Raw genomic sequence first — 21261 nt, 5'->3', positions numbered from 1 at the left:
GCGGCCATAACCGGTTGCAGGGCGGCCTTGACTTAATGGGCTTACCGGTTACCTTCTCTCGGCCTGCTCCTCCACTTCTAGGGGTTCCCAGGGTTGATACCCAACGACTTGTACACTGACACAGATGAAGTCCTTTCAAAAAGGTTTTTCAATTAACACAGTCTCTTAGGGAACAGAGGGCACGGGTGAAGAACTCAGGCACCTTGAACTGCAGGTCTAGCAAAGTCTCTATTTCCACCCAGAGAGTAGCCACTCGCAGCTGGGTACTTCAAGGCTGAACAGATCTCTAGCCAGAGATCATGGCAGTCAGCACGTTGACTCAAACTTAAACAAATAACTTGAGAGCAAACAGGAACCTTTTTCCTCCGTACCTGGAACGTTTCCCGTCTCCTTTATGGTACTGGAAAAGTGTGAATTCATCAATGTCCTTCCCAACTCAGTAACCAGCCACTTCTCAGGATGCCACTTGCCGGCCCTCCTCCGAAGAGTCCTCCCCTGGTCACTTCCACGAGCTACGGTGTCCCTCCAAGCCAAGAGCACACCCAGACACTTTGAATCCTCCCTCAGTTACTGCGCCTCAGTCCAGCAGGTTCCGAGACTTGGGAACAGACGGATCCCTACCCCAGACCAAGCAGGTCTATCAGGGGCCACCAACCGAAACATGATGCGGGGTGTCGAACACCCCGTGACCGGGACCCCTCACGGGGCTACCCCGGTCCTGGAACCAGACCAGACCACACGGGTCTCTCCGACAACTCTGGAACCCCGAATGCGTGACCCACACCCCTTTAAGTACCCCTTCCCAGACTCCTCAGCGGGCCCCGGCACTCCCACTGCTTGGCTCCGAGAAGGCCGATACCTAAACATCCAACCAGACTTGGTTCTAGCCTGTCATGTGCACCTCACCGTCCACATGACCAGGCAGAACTTCCAAACACAGCCTGGCCAGACTGGTGTTAAGGCCAACCTACACAATTAACCCTCAGAACCTTTACTGTTCTGAGGCCAAAAACTAAATTTACAGGCGTGTTACATTTGATCCCAAATGTCATCCGCTACATAAACATTTTCTTATGGTTCAATAAAAAAAACCCTAATGGCCAATCCATAGCATCAAACTAAACCCTATGTGCCTAAAATCAACATTCTGTATGAATATACATCATACAATGGGGTAATAGCTATGTATGAGGCCAGACTCGGCACGTTATGCCTAATGCTTCTTCAGGAATGGGGTACCGAAAATGTTACACCACCATCTTTCGGTACATGAGGCATGCATCCCTCAAAAAACAAACTGGGAGCAACATTAGGGCAGGCGTCAAGGTCACACCAATAAGAGCACCTTAGATACTAACTTCATGATCATGAATGGAGGATCGCAATAATTTCTGGTGGCCTGACCAGATCTATATTTTTCGACAAACCGTATATACAGTATGGAAAATACCAATATGGTTTAATGATTTTGTTTTCTGCATTACTGTTTTATTACAGAAGATGATACTCTCCCAGAAGATGGAGGTGGGCATGATGACTAAAGGCGACATTGGAAGTATTATAAGAAAATCCAGATGTGTGAAAGTTTAGAGAAGAGTTTTTGTCCTTGAAGTCTGATCACTGGAAAATGATTGCAAACATTGATTCTTCCTGGTTTTATTTATTTTATTTATGTGGTATAATATTTTATTTAATTTGTCCTTTCTTGGTGGAGGATTCCTGTGCACATTCAGCCTTACAACATCAGGAAACAAACTCCATCCCACTCTGTTCTCTTCCCAACTGTTCGCTGCAGAAGGAAGGACACCTCTTATCTTCTGTTAGCAGTGCTGGAGGGTTCATAGCCAGTATTACACCCACCATGGCCAGGGGCGTTGCTAGGTCTACAAAAGATCTGGGGCTAGAGCCCATAGCTGCGTAGTAAAGAAAGTCATACACTTGAGTGGGCATACACATGTATATAATATATATGTATGTGTGTGTGTGTATATCCCCAGAGAGCCCCCTTAAATCAGGGTCCCCAGAGAGCCCCCACTTACATCAGGGTCCCCAGAGTGCCCCCACTTACATCAGGGTCCCCAGAGTGCCCCCACTTACATCAGGGTCCCCAGAGTGTCCCCACTTACATCAGGGTCCCCAGAGTGCCCCCACTTACATCAGGGTCCCCAGAGTGCCCCCACTTACATCAGGGTCCCCAGAGTGCCCCCACTTACATCAGGGTCCCCAGAGAGCCCCCACTTACATCAGGGTCTCCAGAGAGCCCCCCTTACATCAAGGTCCCCAGGGAGCCCCCCTTACATCAGGGTCCCCAGAGACCCCCCTTACATTAGAGTCCCCAGAGAGCCTCCCCCTTAAATCAGGGTCCCCAGAGAACTGCCCCTAAAATCAGGGTTCCCAGAGAGCATCCCCCCTGCCTCAGGGTCCCCAGAGAGCCCCCCACTTACATCAGGGTCCCCAGAGATCCTCCCCTCCCATTGAGGACCCCTGCAGAGACTCGGGGCTATGGGCCCCAGATTCGGGGCTATAGCCCCAAAAGCCACCCCCTAGTGACGCCACTGCCCATGGCTCATGTACTACATTCTCTCTCTGTTCTCCTCCCCGGTGTGACATCTGCTCCCACCACCCTGTCCACCTGTGCACTGTTATATTCTATTGCCGTGTGGCTGCTTCTCTCCCTTAGTTGCCACCCTGTGGCTCCTACTTGAGTTCACAGACTTTGGGGTGACCGCACACCCAAGAAATAAAGGGTTTTCCACTACAACCTACAGCACACAGCAATCAGAGCATGCATACGCAGACAGCATAGGGCAGTTAGAGTACACTACCCATTTTGCTAAAGCCAAGCATAAAAACATTAATTAAACATTAAAGTAGATTAAACTCCAATCACAATAAGCTTTAAAAATGGCACTTCACGCCCGTAGGACGTCCAGGGACGGCCTTGACTTTCGGGGGATATATCTGAATGATGCCTGAGGCCACAGACATCATTCAGATATCAGAGTTTTCAGCCGGTGATTCCCTGCACCATAAGAATGATCATAGCGGCTGTTCCGCTGCTTGATCATTCTTACGGTAGGCGGGAGGGGATGCCCCCCCCCTTGCCACCACCCTCCGGTGCTTCTACCGACTCACCGCTTCCATCGGTGAGCCGGTCACAGGATCCGCCAGCCCCCGGATAATACCATAGAGATTTCTGGTGGACCAGATCGTCCCCGGAGTCTCTATAATCGTTCGGAGGCCGGGCGCGATGTTATGACGTCACGCCCGGCCTCTGCATTCAAAATAACGGCGCCGATTTGGCTAGGATGCCAGGATCGGGTTTTTTTAATTTTATTTTAGGCTTCCCAGCCTAGAGGTGAGATATGGGGTCTTATTGACCCCCATATCTCACTGTAAATAGGTCCGATTGGCCATATTATTATTATTATTACAAGGGATGTTTACATACAGGAATAAAAGTAATCAATTTATTTTATTTTATTTTTTTAAGTGTCAAACTAAAAAAATAAAAGTAAAATTAACAATAAAAAAAAAAAAAAAAAAATTAAAGCGTCCCTGTCCCCGTGAGCTCGTATGCAGAAGCGAGCGCATACCTAAGTCCCGCCTACATCTGAAAACTGTGTGCAAACCACACATGTGAGGTATCGCAGCGAACATTAGAGCGAGAGCAATAATTCTAGCACTAGACCTCCTCTGTAACGCAAAACATTTAACCAGTAAAAAATTTTAAAGCGTCGCCTATGGGGATTTTTAAATACCAAAGTTTGGTGCCATTTCACGAGCGCGTGCAATTTTGAAGCGTGACATGTTGGGTATCTATTTACTCGGCGTATCTTCACTTATCACATTATGCAAAAAAATTGGGCTAACTTTACTGCTTTTTTTTTTTTTTTTAAGCGTGAAACTGTTTTTTTTTTCTGAAAAAAATGTGTTCTAAAAATTGTTGCGCAAATACCGTGCGAGATAAAAAGTTGCAACAACCGCTATTGTATTCTCTAGGGTCTTTGCTAAAAAAACATATATATATAATGTTTGGGGGTTCTATGTAATTTTCTAGCAAAAAAATTATGAATTTTACATGTAGGAGAGAAATGTCAGAATTGGCCTGGGGGGCGAAGTGGTTAAAGTGTTACTAAACCCAGGAACCTGCATTCACTATATCTGGTCTCCCACAGTACACAGAACATGGAAACAGAAATGTTTTAGTAAATATAAACTGCTAAATACCTTTTCTCATCAGCAGTATATACAATTCTGGTGACTTCTATCAGTGTCTGGTTAAAGCTTGAGAATCACACATTTTTTGCTTAGAATAAAGATCACGATTTTCCTCACGATTTTCACGGCGTAATATCATCTTTCTTATCTTATACAAAAAAATTGTGCTAACTTTACTGTTTAGTTTTTTTTTTTTTAAGTAAAGTGTATTTGTTTCCAAACACAGTGTGACATAAAATATTGCAACAACCACCATTTTATTCTCTAGGGTCTCTGCAAAAAAAAAAAAAAAAAAATGTTGCAGCCTCATAGGACAGTTAGAGGAGAATGAAAACTCCTCCTACATTGGTGCTGCACAATTAATCATTAAGAATCGAGATCGCAATGCTTTCCCCCTCGCGATCTCGACAAAGCGTTTTCCCAAATCTTTCTATGCAGAGAATTCTCTGCTCAAGCCGACAGCTGTCAAAAATGAAAAAAAATAAATAAAGCTAACTTTACTGTTGTCTTATTATTTAATTCAAAAAAGTGTATTAAAAAAAAAAAAAAAAAAGTGTGATTGTAAGACCGCTGCGCAAATACGGTGTGACAGAAAGTATTGCAACGACCGCCATTTTATTCTCTAGGGTGTTAGAACAAAAAATTTATAATGTTTGGGGATTTTAAGTAATTTTCTAGCAAAAAAAAACAAAACAGTTTTTTAGCTTGTAAACACCGAGTCTGAAAAAGAGGCCAGGTCCTTAAGTGGTTAAAAGCTGGCTTCAATTTGTTTGAAGATTTTATTAAAATAATCATTGAGGATCCTACCATAAAGGTCCTTGTTCAGGTAACTTACTGCTTTCCAAATATTCGTAAATTTGAATATTCGAATATTCGTAAAATTCGAAAGTTCATAAATTCGAACTTTCGGAAAATTGGAAATTCTTTTTATTTTTTTTATTTATTTTTTAATGTAATGTTAACTGTTTACTGTAATTCGACATTAGGTAACGAATACAAATTTATCTGAAGTTACAAATTATCCAAAATAACGAAATACAGCATTTAAACTAATGGAATGTAACAAATTAATAATAATAATAAATAATAATAATAAAAACGTATTATTATTATTTATTATTAATTGTTATGTTCCATTTGTTTAGATGGGCATTCGTAACTTCGGATAAATTTGCATTCCTTACATTCACTAACAGCCAAATTTGAAAGGTAATTCCGATATCTATGATTTAAGGGTTAGTTATTATTAGTTAGTTATTCTTTTGAATTTTTTGGAGTCTATGCCCACTTCCGGGCATAGACTCCCGCGGGATTCTACGCCTCTTCCCGCCCCCCCCCCTGTCCTGTCTTCTGGGAGACACACAGGTCCCAGAGACAGCAGCAGGGACCATCCAGATTGCGCATGCGCAGTAGGGAACCGGGAAGTGAAGCCGCAAGGCTTCACTTCCTGATTCCCTTACCGAAGATGGCGGCAGCAGCACATGAGAGCCGAGCACCAGATCGACTTCGGGTGCCGACATCGCGGGCACCCTGTCCATATTTTAAAAGTCAGCAGCTGCAGTATTTGTAGCTGCTGAATTAAAAAAAATATATATTTAGGCGGACCTCCGCTTTAATGTTATATTTGTTATATTTTTTTTTAATTTACATAACAAAAATATTTAAGAATTGCAGTTTACCTTTTTTTTTAGCTGCTCTTTTCTGGAAACTCCAACGCTGAAAAATCCTACTAGTTCTCTCAGACAGACTGGGGAGCTGCCTGAGCTGTGCTGGCAGATCTCATTATCAGTTGGTATCTGAGCCCGTCCTTATCCCTTCTATTGGGTCAAATTCACAGTTTTTTCAGAGATGCTTGCAGCCATGGCACCTTCTTCTAAGAAACATCTAAAATAAAATAAATATTTAAAAATATTTTTAGGTGTGCTGTGTGGATGGAAACAAATTAATAGTTCAGTTGAGGCATGCTAAAGTGGCCTTTTAATCGTACATCATCTTAGCTTGCCTTAAGAAATATTAAAGTGATATTAAAGGTTCATTTTTTTTTTTTTTTATGACAAATAAGTTCTACTTACCTGCTCTGTGTAATGGTTTTGCACAGAGCAACCCCCATCCTCCTCTTCTTGGGTCCCCCACTGGTGTTTTTGTCTCCTCCACCCCAGGGCTGCTGTTAGAAACCACAGGGCCCCATACAGCCAACCTGCCCCCCCCCCCCAAAAAAAAAGCACAGTTTACTATGCTTCAGTTATGACTCAGTATTGATCACTCATTGTGTTCATTCAGGAAAGGAAGGGGCTGGCAAATGTGACATATGTACTGGACCCATCCCTCACTCTCCATTCTTAGGGATCCTTTTGTGTGCTTCTTGAAGCTGTGAGTGGGAAGGAGAGGAGGGAAGCTGGCAGCACTGCAGGGGTAGGGGCACACCTGGGCAGCAGCAGGGAGGGTGATAGGAGGGGGAGGGGGGCAATTACTGGAACCTATCCTCAGTATGGCTCTGACTGCAACAGGTGAAAATCAGATGGAGGGAGAGGAGAAGAAGCCAGCTTTCAGCTGCTGCATAGAGAGCCATACAGGGGATCAGTTCCAGTAACTACCCCCCCCCCCGCCACACCAGTCAATCGCCCTCCCCCTCCCCATATCCTATACACCCAGCTGTCTGGGCACCCCTGCTTTGATGGGCCCCATACAGGAGGACTGGTGGTACTCCCTTATCCACCACCCTGCACCCCCCTGCTGACTGCATCCAAAATGCATGGTGCATGCTCGCTCCTGAGCTGCCTCTGTGTGTCTATGAGAGACACAGAGCCCCACCCCCTGCTCCCTCCTGACTGGCTGTGGTTGAAATCAACAGGAGCCAATTAGGAGGAAGAGACCCAACAGAGCCGCTGCTCTCATGCACATTGCTGGATCGAGATGGGGCTCAGGAAAAGTACTAGGGGGGCTGAAGGGGGTGCTGCACAATGAACGTGCATAGAATGCATGAAGGTAAAAAAAATCTTTAGCCTTTAGGCATGCTTTTAGGCTCCATTTACACTTGAGCTGAGCATCCAATAGCATCCAACCAGAGAACGCCTTGTATTCATTGAAACAAATACAAGATTTTTTATGAATGGTGGAGATGCTGAGCAAGTGACCCGCTAGTGGTCAGGAGAAGCCACTCACACAGGACCCAGAAGATCACAGCTATTATTGTATGTAATGCCAATTACTACAGCGACTAGCATATCCAGTGGACCTCTGGATATCAGATAGGGTTACTCATATCGAGCCAAGCTGGTCCAATGTGATTTTGAAAAAGAATGAGGTTTACAGAATCCCTATTCTGTTCAAAAAGGGCAAAAGAAAAGCTTTGGCTGGAGGCAACTTTGCAATGTATGCCTGACAATATGCTTGGCACATCTACTATACACTCTTTATTTAACCACTTCAAACCCATAGGACATACCGGTACATCCTCAGATTGAAGTGGTTATACTGGGTTGGTGGCTGCAGGGGGTCACATGGTTAAACAATCAGATCCTGCCAACACCTTACACATACAGGGGATACAGATACAGATCAAAAATAAATAAATGAAAAGTCAACAAAGCAAAGATTTAATTGAGAACACAAAGTCTTCTATTCCCGTCTGGCAGAGATTGCTGATATTTCACTAACCGATGCTCTGAAAAGCAATCTGCAGTGGATTCGCTTTTAAGAGAGTGGCCAAGCAGCTGCTTACAGGTGTTCAGGAAGCAATCCCGCCATCTCCTAAATTATGGGGGGTTTTTTTGTTTTTTTTTATAATGGGGCTATTGCGACGCAATCCTGAGCTAAGCATTTGACTTGTCCTCATTGACGTGAATGGCCGACTCTGGCAAGTGGTGCCGTCTGTCAAACTTGGCGCATCACATTAAATTTGCTGCAGCTATGATACAAAGCATTACAGCCTTCCCCAGCTGTTTAGTCTTTAGGTGGGTGACCACCCCATGGCCTGCGCAGGTGGAAGAGGCCTAAGGTCTAGTTTACACCTAAATACAGATGGTAGGGCTTCAGTTTTACCACCCCCAACTGTTCCTTTTACCCTAACATGGTGGCCAGAAGTGTTTGAACGTGTGCTATGGCCACACAAAAAAGGATACTCTGATGCATTCAGGGGCAGTACGACCACTAGACACAACAGCTCTGCAACTGTCCCCATCAGAGTGCTCCCCCCCCTACATAAATTGACCCCATCAGAGTTCCCCTCAAATCAACTGTCCCCATCAAAGTACCCCTTATATCAACTGTCCCAACAGAGTGCTCTCTTACATCAAATGTCCCCATCAGAGTGCTCTGTTACATCAACTGTCCCCATCAGAGTGTCCCCTTACATCAACTGTCCCCATCAGAGTTCCCCCTTACCTCAAATGTACCCATCAGAGTGCCCCCCTGACATCAATTGTCCTCATCAAAGCCCCCCTTATATAAACTTACATCAACTGTCCCTATCACAGTGCCCCCTTATATCAATGGTCCCAATCAGAGTCCCCCTTACATCAACTGTCCACAACAGAGTCCCCCCAACATCAACCGTCCACAGCAGAATCCCCCCAACATCAACTGTCCCCATCAGAGTCCCCCTTACATTAATTTTCCCCATCATAGTCCCCCTTACATCAACTGCCCCCATCAGAGTGTCCTCTTACATCAACTGCCCCCATCAGAGTGTCCCCTTACATCAACTGTCCCCATCAGAGTCCCCTGAACATGAACTGTTCCAATCAGAATCCCCCTTACATCAAACATCCCCATCAGAGTCCCCCTTACATCATCTGTCCCCATCAGAGTGCCCCCTAGATCAATTGTTCCCATTAGAGTCCCCCTTACATCAATCGTCCCCATCAGAGTGCCCCCTAGATCAATTGTCCCCATTAGAGTCCCCCTTACATCAACTGTCCCCATCAGAGTGCCCCCAGATCAATTGTCCCCATTAGAGTGCCCCTTTAGATCCACTTCCCCCATCAGAGTGTACTCTTACATCAACTGCCCCCATCAGAGTGCTCCTTTACATCAATTTTCCCCATCAAAGTTCCCCTTATATCAACTGTCCCCATCAGAGTCTCCCCTAGATCAATTGTTCCCATTAGAGTCCCCCTTACATCAACTGTCCCCATCAGAGTGCCCCCAGATCAATTGTCCCCATTAGAGTGCCCCTTTAGATCCACTTCCCCCATCAGAGTGTTCTCTTACATCAACTGCCCCCATCAGAGTGCCCCTTTCATCAACTGTACCCATCAGAGTGCCCCCTTACATCAATTTTCCCCATCAAAGTCCCCCTTATATCAACTGTCCCCATCAGAGTCTCCCCTAGATCAATTGTTCCCATTAGAGTCCCCCTTACATCAACTGTCCCCATCAGAGTGTCCCCTAGATCAATTGTTCCCATTAGAGTCCCCCTTACATCAACTGTCCCCATCAGAGTGTCCCCTAGAGTAATCGTCCCCCTTAGAATGCCACTTTAGATCCACTGTCTCCATCAGACTCCCCCCCCCCCCACATCAGTCATCCCCATCACAGTCCACCTTACATCAATTGTCCCTATCAGAGTGCCTCAGGGATCAGTGGATGCACTAATAGAGACCTGAGGGGGCGCACAACTAAAATCTGGGAGGGACACAATCCGCCCCCCTAGATCCAGGACTGTTTAGGTTATGTATTACAATAATGCAGTCAAGTTGGATATACAGTCATGGGGGTTAATTTACTAAAACTGGGGAGTGCAAAATGTGGTGCAGCTCTGCAAGGTAGCCAATTAGCTTCTAACTTCAGCTTGACAAAATCTCCCCTATAGACAGTGGCGTAGCGTGGGTTGTCAGCACCCGGGGCAAGGCAAGTCATTTGTGACCCCCTAACCTGCGGACTTTTAGCACCCCCTTTAGCAGTCCCTTCAAGTACAATAGTACTGACCTACCTGATTGCTATAATGACCATTACACACTACACTGACCACTATACTGTCCACTACACTATACTGACCATTATACTATACTGTCCACTACACTATACTGACCACTACACTATACTGACAACTACACTATACTGACCACTATACTATACTGTCCACTACACTATACTGACCACTACACTATACTGTCCACTACACTATACTGACCACTACACTGTACCACTATACTATACTGTCCACTACACTATACTGACCACTACACTGACCACTACACTATACTGTCATCTACACTATACTGACCACTACACTGACCACTATACTATACTATCCACTACACTGACCACTACACTATACTGTCATCTACACTATACTGACCACTACACTGACCACTATACTATACTATCCACTACACTGACCACTACACTATACTGACCACTATACTATACTGTCCACTACACTGACCACTACACTATACTGAGCACTATACTATACTGTCCATTACACTGACCACTACACTGTACTGTCCACTACACTATACTGAGCACTATACTATACTGTCCACTACACTGACCACTACACTATACTGAGCACTATACTATACTGTCCATTACACTGACCACTACACTGTACTGTCCACTACACTATACTGAGCACTATACTATACTGTCCACTACACTGACCACTACACTATACTGACCACTATCCTACACTGACCACTATACTATACTGTCCACTACACTATACTGAGCACTATACTATACTGTCCACTACACTGACCACTACACTATACTGACCACTATACTACACTGACCACTATACTATACTGACCACTATACTACACTGACCACTACACTGTACTGTCCACTACACTATACTGAGCACTATACTATACTGTCCACTACACTGACCACTACACTATACTGACCACTATACTACACTGACCACTACACTGTACTGTCCACTACACTATACTGAGCACTATACTATACTGTCCACTACACTGACCACTACACTATACTGACCACTATACTACACTGACCACTATACTATACTGTCCACTACACTGACCACTATACTACACTGACCACTATACTATACTGTCCACTACACTGACCACTACACTATACTGACCACTATACTATACTGACCACTATACTATACTGTCCACTACACTGACCACTACACTATACTGACCACTATACTATACTGACCACTATACTATATTGTCCACTACACTGACCACTATACTATACTGTCCATTACACTATACTGACCACTACACTGACCACTACACTATGCTGTCCACTACACTATACTGTCCACTACACTATACTGTCCACTATACTGAGAACTACACTGACCACTATACTATACTGTCCACTACACTGACCACTATACTATACTGTCCACTACACTATACTGTCCACTACACTGACCACTATACTATACTGTCCACTACACTATACTGTCCACTATACTGACCACTATACTATACTGTCCATTACACTATACTGTTCATTACACTAGACTGTCCACTACACTAAACTGTCCACTACACTAACCACTATACTGACCACTACACTGAGAACTACACTGACCACTATACTATACTGTCCACTACACTGACCACTATACTATACTGTCCATTACACTATACTGACCACTACACTGACCACTACACTATACTGTCCATTACACTATACTGACCACTACACTATACTGTCCACTACACTAGACTGTCCACTACACTAGACTGTCCACTACACTATACTGACCACTACGCTAGACTGTCCCCTATACTGTCCACTACACTATACTGACCACTACACTACACTGACCACTGCACTATACTGTCCACTACACTACACTGACCACTGCACTATACTGTCCACTACACTATACTGACCACTATACTGTCCACTACACTATACTGACCACTATACTATACTGCCCACTGCACTATACTGTCCACTACACTATACTGACCACTACACTATACTGTCCACTATATTACACTGACCACTACACTATACTAACCACTACACTATGCTGACCACAATACTGACCACTATACTGTCCTGCCTATAGTCTTCCTATACTGACACTACATATACGGTGCCCCCCCCCCCCCCCCCCCAGTCCATCCATTCCTCACCTTCTTGTCCTGCATCGGTCCAGACTCCTGGAGAATAGAAGGAGGAGGAGGAGACAGCGGCCCCAGCGGCTCACACTTTCCAGTGCTTGTTTCCTGTGTGCTCCGGCCGCCATGTTCAGTGTTTCCCAGCGCACTGTGATTGGGCGCATGGGAGTCATGTGCAGAGGCGGGACTTCAGGAGCAACTGCGATCACGGACAGGCCAGCCCCACGCCGCACATGACGCCCATACGCCCAATCACAGGGTGCCGGCCACTGAACATGGTGGCCGGAGCGTGGGGGACACAGGAAATTAAAATTAGGAGGAGGCAGCACTGTGACACTACTGCCACAAAATTGTGCCCCCCCTAAATGTCGTGCCCGGGGCCACGGCACCCCCCACGAGATATAGATATAGAGATATACACACACACACACACACACACACACACACACACACACACACACACACACACACACGTGTGTTTGAGCTTTGGGGTACACACCTATGGGTATATACAGTATATACTGGAATTTAGTTACTTATAGTGTGACTGTGATAGGGTGGCGGGCAGTGTGGTGCCAACGAACTGGGAGGGTCACTAACTGACACCAACATCAATAGTGACACTAATACAGTGATCAGATATAATACTTATAGGTGTGAGCAGCCTATTGCATTAGGGTGTGCACCCCAAAGCTCAAAAACATGTGTGTGTGCGTGTGTGTGTGTGTGTGTGTGTGTGTGTGTGTGTGTGTGTGTGTGTGTGTGTGTGTGTGTGCGGGTGTGTGTGTATATATATATATATATATCACCAGAAGAAGGCAAGCTGGGCACAATCTCTGAAGCTGGGGGCATCCACATCCCACCCACGCAAACTTAGCCAGTACTAGAAGAATGCAAGGAGGAGGCAGGGTCCAGGTTGGGGGATGTTCCTGCAGTCCTCCTGAGAGCCAGGAGCACCTAAAACTGCTGGGGATGAGGTAGGGGGGGGGGGGGGATTTGTCCCAATAATTTGCATGTCATTCAAGACAGTTGGCAGCTATGGGTGATTAGGGTGTGCCCAGGCACACCTGGCACACCCTGTGCGCTAGGGTTGCCACCTGTCCGGGATTCCCCCTGGACAGTTCGGGTTTTGACTTATGTGTTCGGGTTTCAGTCCAGCTGAAACCCGGACACAATTTTCAGACAGGAATGTGGCTCAGAGCAGGGCCCGATAGGAGGGTGAGGGGAGCACTATGTGCTCCACATTACTATTCTCTTTGGAGCATCCAAAGGTGTCCCAGGTCTGTTACAATCCTATAGTGCAGTGATGGTGAACCTTGGCACCCCAGATGTTTTGGAACTACATTTCCCATGATGCTCAACTACACTGCAGAGTGCATGAGCATTAGTGATGGACGAACGTTTCGCCCGGCGGTCGTTTCGCGGCGAATTTCCGACTTTCGCCGTCCGCGGGTTCGAACGCCTTTTTCCGTCGTTCGCCCCGGCGGACTTACGTGTTTAATGTATACAAGAACTTTAACCTTTCGTGACACGTTTATCATGTGTTACAGGACAACCAATTGAGACATGACAGCTCATGGACACTTGGACATTCCCCCTAACCTATAAATACACCCGATCCGGTGGCCATTTTACATTCTTTCTTCTGTCACTGTAGGGAAAGGATCCTGTGTGGAGTAGGGACAGAGAAAACGCTAGCTATTTGGTACACAAAAGTTCTTTTCAGGACTGGTATAGGTGTTAGGTCAGCAGCCTGAGTTTCTTTTGTCAGTTTAGATAAAGGGACAGAGCGCTGTATGCTGCTATTTTAGGGACAGCTCAGCCAGATTAGTCTTTCTTCATCATCATCATCATCATCATCATTAGCTGTTACTATCAGGTCCACAAAAGAGCTATTCCAGCTAATCGTTCCAGCCTACTCTTTTTTGCCAATTTGTATAGGGACAGGCAGGAAGCAGTGTGTCAGGCAGTGAGGATAATTTTAAAGACTTGCTGTTACTATTAGTTCCACAAAGGTTCTTTTCAGGACTGGTATCAGTGGTACGGTAATAGGCTTGTACACGTATAATATTCTTTCTTCCAAATATAGAAAGAATATTATACTTGACTGCTGCCCTTCTGCTGCAGTCTGCTAATCATTCACAACTCACTTGTTCCACAAAGCTCTTTATCAGGACTGGTAACTTGGTCTGTCTAGGGTGCTACGGTACATAGGCTTGGGTGCGGTACAGTCTGCTGTTCTGTAAGGACCGCTATCGGTCCACAATACATAGGGTTGCCGTGCACTACTGCTGACCGCTGCCCTATACTGCAGCAGTCCTTCAGCGGTATAGGGACTGACGCACAGTCTGCTAAACACTAATACACAACCTGCTTGGTCCACAAAAGTTCTTATAAGGACTGGTAACTTGGTATAGGGTGCTACGGTACATAGGCCTGAGTGCGTTACAGTCTGCTGTTCTGTAAGGACCGCTATCGGTCCACAATACATAGGGTTGACGTGCACTACTGCTGACCGCTGCCCTATACTGCAGCAGTCCTTCAGCGGTATAGGGACTGACGCACAGTCTGCTAAACACTAACACACAACCTGCTTGGTCCACAAAAGTTTTTATAAGGACTGGTAACTTGGTATAGGGTGCTACGGTACATAGGCCTGAGTGCAGTACAGTCTGCTGTTCTGTAAGGACTGCTATCGGTCCACAATACATAGGGTTGCCGTGCACTACTGCTGACCGCTGCCCTATACTGCAGCAGTCCTTCAGCGGTATAGGGACTGACGCACAGTCTGCTAAACACTAATACACAACCTGCTTGGTCCACAAAAGTTCTTATAAGGACTGGTAACTTGGTATAGGGTGCTACGGTACATAGGCCTGAGTGCGTTACAGTCTGCTGTTCTGTAAGGACCGCTATCGGTCCACAATACATAGGGTTGACGTGCACTACTGCTGACCGCTGCCCTATACTGCAGCAGTCCTTCAGCGGTATAGGGACTGACGCACAGTCTGCTAAACACTAATACACAACCTGCTTGGTCCACAAAAGTTCTTATAAGGACTGGTAACTTGGTATAGGGTGCTACGGTACATAGGCCTGAGTGCGTTACAGTCTGCTGTTCTGTAAGGACCGCTATCGGTCCACAATACATAGGGTTGACGTGCACTACTGCTGACCGCTGCCCTATACTGCAGCAGTCCTTCAGCGGTATAGGGACTGACGCACAGTCTGCTAAACACTAACACACAACCTGCTTGGTCCACAAAAGTTTTTATAAGGACTGGTAACTTGGTATAGGGTGCTACGGTACATAGGCCTGAGTGCAGTACAGTCTGCTGTTCTGTAAGGACTGCTATCGGTCCACAATACATAGGGTTGCCGTGCACTACTGCTGACCGCTGCCCTATACTGCAGCAGTCCTTCAGCGGTATAGGGACTGACGCACAGTCTGCTAAACACTAATACACAACCTGCTTGGTCCACAAAAGTTCTTATAAGGACTGGTAACTTGGTATAGGGTGCTACGGTACATAGGCCTGAGTGCGTTACAGTCTGCTGTTCTGTAAGGACCGCTATCGGTCCACAATACATAGGGTTGACGTGCACTACTGCTGACCGCTGCCCTATACTGCAGCAGTCCTTCAGCGGTATAGGGACTGACGCACAGTCTGCTAAACACTAACACACAACCTGCTTGGTCCACAAAAGTTTTTATAAGGACTGGTAACTTGGTATAGGGTGCTACGGTACATAGGCCTGAGTGCAGTACAGTCTGCTGTTCTGTAAGGACTGCTATCGGTCCACAATACATAGGGTTGCCGTGCACTACTGCTGACCGCTGCCCTATACTGCAGCAGTCCTTCAGCGGTATAGGGACTGACGCACAGTCTGCTAAACACTAATACACAACCTGCTTGGTCCACAAAAGTTCTTATAAGGACTGGTAACTTGGTATAGGGTGCTACGGTACATAGGCCTGAGTGCGTTACAGTCTGCTGTTCTGTAAGGACCGCTATCGGTCCACAATACATAGGGTTGACGTGCACTACTGCTGACCGCTGCCCTATACTGCAGCAGTCCTTCAGCGGTATAGGGACTGACGCACAGTCTGCTAAACACTAACACACAACCTGCTTGGTCCACAAAAGTTTTTATAAGGACTGGTAACTTGGTATAGGGTGCTACGGTACATAGGCCTGAGTGCAGTACAGTCTGCTGTTCTGTAAGGACTGCTATCGGTCCACAATACATAGGGTTGACGTGCACTACTGCTGACCGCTGCCCTATACTGCAGCAGTCCTTCAGCGGTATAGGGACTGACGCACAGTCTGCTAAACACTAACACACAACCTGCTTGGTCCACAAAAGTTTTTATAAGGACTGGTAACTTGGTATAGGGTGCTACGGTACATAGGCCTGAGTGCAGTACAGTCTGCTGTTCTGTAAGGACCGCTATCGGTCCACAATACATAGGGTTGACGTGCACTACTGCTGACCGCTGCCCTATACTGCAGCAGTCCTTCAGCGGTATAGGGACTAAGAGTTTTGTCACAGGGTGATTTAAAAAATGACAGGCAGAGGAAGAGGCAGGCCCTTCCGCAGGGGTGGTAGGGGTAGGGCAGGAGCAACAGCCTTGAGCCAAAGTGGGAAGTTGCAGAAGGTGCGTTCAATTACTTTAAAGGACGCACCAGACTTGGTTGAGTGGCTCACTCAGCCTTATTCTTCTGCACCCTCCTCATCCTCTCGATCTGCACCCTCTTCTTCACTCTCTGCTATGTGCACCCCCAAAGACACTACCACCAACAACACCACCACCACCACATACCTTCCGCTTGAGTGCAAATGGGGGCCTTCATGCTCCAGTGTTTTAATAGGGACCCCCGTATAAAAAGCATGAGGGTCAAGGACCAGTACTGGGTGGCAACGTACTTAGATCCCCGGTACAAACACAAAATGGCGGAAATGTTACCGCCGTCGCAGAGGGCTGTCAGAATGCAGCACTTCCAGGCCTTGCTTCGAGAAATGCTGCATTCTGCTTTTGCGTGCGCTGGCAGAGGAGCAATTCCCACTCCCAGAGAAGGATTTGCGGGTACCAATCCAACAGCGCCTGCAAGAAGAGGCCGGTTTGAAGATGTGTTGGTGACTTCGGATATGAGGTCATTCTTTCAGCCGACCCATCGACAGGTGTCATCCGGATCCAGCATCAGGGAACGCCTAGACCGTCAGGTGTCCGACTACATTGGGTTAACGGCCGATGTGGACGCTCTGAGGAGTGATGAACCCCTAGACTACTGGGTGGGCAGGCTTGACCTCTGGCCAGAGCTTGCCCAATTTGCAATCGAACTGTTGGCTTGCCCCTCATCCAGTGTCCTGTCCGAAAGGACGTTCAGCGCAGCAGGGGGGATTGTGACCGATAAGCGTACTCGCCTAGCTCACGACAGTGTTAACTACCTCACATTTCTAAAAATGAATGAGGCATGGATCTCGGAGGAATTCAACACATGTGATCAGTAGACCATGTATATGTCTATAAACAATTTTTGGAATCAAGCACACAGACCTTCTTAATTCATTTGGCTCACTTCCCTGACCCAAAAAAGCACACCGTACTATATGCCCCTACCCTCCTCTTTGAAGAGGTTGAGCGGTGTCATATTTCTACTGGGGCTGCTTATTATGAGGGGTTCCCACCATCCCTGTGCTGTGCTGACTTCCTCCTGGGGGTTCTTATTATGAGGGGCTCCCACCATCCCTGTGCTGTGCTGACTTCCTCCTGGGGGTTCTTATTATGAGGGGATCACACCATCCCTGTGCTGTGCTGACTTCCTCCTGGGGCTGCTTACGGTGCTGCTGTCAGCGCTGTATGTCACGGAGCTGCTGTCAGCGCTGTATGTCACGGAGCTGCTGTCAGCGCTGTATGTCACGGAGCTGCTGTCAGCGCTGTATGTCACGGAGCTGCTGTCAGCGCTGTATGTCACGGAGCTGCTGTCAGCGCTGTATGTCACGGAGCTGCTGTCAGCGCTGTATGTCACGGAGCTGCTGTCAGCGCTGTATGTCACGGAGCTGCTGTCAGCGCTGTATGTCACGGTGCTGCTGTCAGCGCTGTATGTCACGGAGCTGCTGTCAGCGCTGTATGTCACGGAGCTGCTGTCAGTGCTGTATGTCACGGAGCTGCTGTCAGCGCTGTATGTCACGGAGCTGCTGTCAGCGCTGTATGTCACGGAGCTGCTGTCAGCGCTGTATGTCACGGAGCTGCTGTCAGTGCTGTATGTCACGGAGCTGCTGTCAGCGCTGTATGTCACGGAGCTGCTGTCAGCGCTGTATGTCACGGAGCTGCTGTCAGCGCTGTATGTCACGGTGCTGCTGTCAGCGCTGTATGTCACGGAGCTGCTGTCAGCGCTGTATGTCACGGAGCTGCTGTCAGCGCTGTATGTCACGGAGCTGCTGTCAGCGCTGTATGTCACGGAGCTGCTGTCAGCGCTGTATGTCACGGAGCTGCTGTCAGCGCTGTATGTCACGGTGCTGATGTCAGTGCTCTGTATTACGGTGCTGCTGTCAGTGCTCTGTATCTCCTGCACCCTCTTGTTTGCCTACCCTGGTCCCTGACCTTCCCTCTCCTCCATTGCCTTCATTAGCTCCATAGTCCTGAATTGTCAGAACAATTTCCCAAATAAAAAAAAAATGCTTGTAGTTATCGATCCCAAATTCACCTCATACATGTATTATGCTATTGTCCAGGTGGTGGGACTACGTGCTACCCCCTAATAATTACCCCGTGGCCGCAAATTCGACCTAAAGGTTTGCGAAATTCGCCTCCCATTGAAGTCAATGGAGCCCGCGGCGAACGGTCGTTTTCGCGAACGTTTGTGTCCGTTCGCGTTTCGCGTTCGCGAAACGTCCCGTCGGAAGTTCGTCCATCACTAATGAGCATCATGGGAAATGTAGTTCCAAAACATCTGGGGTGCCGAGGTTCACCATCACTGCTCTAGTGTATGCTAAAAAAAAAAAAAAATGCTGTGTGCCACTAAAGTGGCTTGAAGAAAAAGAGGCAACCCTACTATGATAATGCTTTACATTGCCACTGTACTAATGACACTGGTTGGGGAGGGATTAACATCTAGGGGCAAGCAAAGGGTTAACTGTGTGCCTAACAGTGTGTACTATGTGCTGCTTTTACTGACAGATCTGGCTGTTTTTGCTCCCTGCTTTGCAGAGAGAAGAAACAGACAGAACGCTGATCACGTTTTATGACACTTTTTGCGGAATTGTATGCTCAAATGAAAAAAAAAAAGAAAATTAGTAAAAATATATGAATAAATATATGTTAAATAAATGCACAAATAACTAAAAAAACCCTCATAAATAAATAACAAAATAAATTCATAATATGTAATAATACATAAAATAAGTAACTCCTAGCCTTAAAAAAATATAAAAAATAAATAATTATATTATCATAATATTAAATGTATTATATTATTATTATTATTATTATTATTATTATTATTATTAGCAATGATAATAATAATAAAATAGATAAAAACCCAAATCCGAACATAACAACAAAAATAATAATTATAATAATGTATTATTAATATTATAATAATAAATGTATTGTATTTTGTGCTTGGGTGTTTAATTATTTAGTATTATTATTGTTGTTATTAATAATAATTTATTTATTTATTTAGTGTTAGGGTGTGTGGTTATTTATTATTATTTATTTTACTTTTTTAGGGTTACTGGCTAAGGTTAGGGGTTAATTATTTATTATAAACGAGTAGTAGTAGTATGAGTAGTAGTAGTATGAGTGGTAGTAACACCCTAACAAACAAAAATAAATAATCCTAACCTTAACTTTAACCCCTGACCCTAAAAAAAATGAATAATAAATTAATTATAATAATTTAAAGAAAGAAATAAAGACTAATGTAAAAGCTAAAAAAAAACTGACAAACCTGGCAACAATTGAAGCAACACATGATAGTTTTCTCGATATTATTAGTAGTAGTAGTATTAACACCCTAACAAACAAAAATAAATAATAAATAATCCTAACCCTAACCTAACCTTAACTTTAACCCCTTACCCCAACAAAAAATGAATAATAAATGAATAATAATGATAAAAAAAAAGCTAATGTAAAAGATAAAAAATAAAAAAAATTGACAAACCTGGCAACAATTGAAGCAACAGATGATCGTTTTCTCTATATTATTATTATTATTATTATTATTATTATTATTAGTAGTAGTAGTAGTAGTAGTAGTAGTAGTAGTAGTAGTAGTATTAACACCCTAACAAACAAAAATAAATAATAAATAATCCTAATCCTAACCTAACCTTAACTTTAACCCCTTACCCTAACAATAAATGAATAATAAATGAATAATAATGATTTGAGAAAAAAAAAGCTAATGTAAAAGCTAAAAAAAAACCTGACAAACCTGGCAACAATTGAAGCAACAGATGATAGTTTTCTCTATATTATTAGTAGTAGTAGTAGTAGTAGTAGTAGTAGTAGTAGTAGTAGTAGTAGTAGTATTAACACCCTAACAAAAAAACAAAAAAAAAAAAATAATAATAATCCTAACCCTAACCTAACCTTAACTTTAACCCCTTACCCTAACAAAAAATGAATAATAAATGAATAATAATGATTAAAAAAAAAAAAAAAAAAGCTAATGTAAAAGCTAAAAAAAAAACTGACGAACCTGGCAACAATTGAAGCAACAGATGATAGTTTTCTCTATATTATCATTATTATTATTATTATTATTATTATTATTAGTAGTAGTAGTAGTAGTAGTAGTAGTAGTAGTAATATTAACACCCTAAGGCTGCGTACACACGGGCGGATTGTCTGCCCAACTTAGTCCGCTGAACCGTGTTTCAGCGGACAATCCGCTCGTGTGTGGGCTTCAGCTGACTTTTTCAGCGGACAGTCCAACGGACTTTGTCTTTCGGAATTTCC

The 21261-nt window shown here is 45.1% G+C and overlaps 1 long non-coding RNA gene across 9 annotated transcripts in view; it reads right to left on the bottom strand.

The window, feature by feature from the left end:
* The window catches only part of LOC143933537 (uncharacterized), a 483729-nt gene that overhangs the window by 124818 nt on the left and 337650 nt on the right, over positions 1 to 21261 (bottom strand). For all 9 annotated transcript variants that reach the window (XR_013263113.1, XR_013263115.1, XR_013263118.1 and 6 more), the window contains one exon: positions 5901 to 6105. This is a non-coding gene — a long non-coding RNA (uncharacterized LOC143933537). The remainder of the gene's footprint in view (positions 1 to 5900; positions 6106 to 21261) is intronic.

Source organism: Lithobates pipiens, unplaced genomic scaffold (assembly GCF_037356315.1).
Source record: "Lithobates pipiens isolate NorthernLeopardFrog02 unplaced genomic scaffold, aLitPip1_a1.2 Scaffold_27, whole genome shotgun sequence".
Lineage (NCBI taxonomy): Eukaryota > Metazoa > Chordata > Amphibia > Anura > Ranidae > Lithobates > Lithobates pipiens.
The sequence above is the reverse complement of the archived record's forward strand: the minus strand, read 5'-3'. Positions and strand labels throughout refer to the sequence as shown.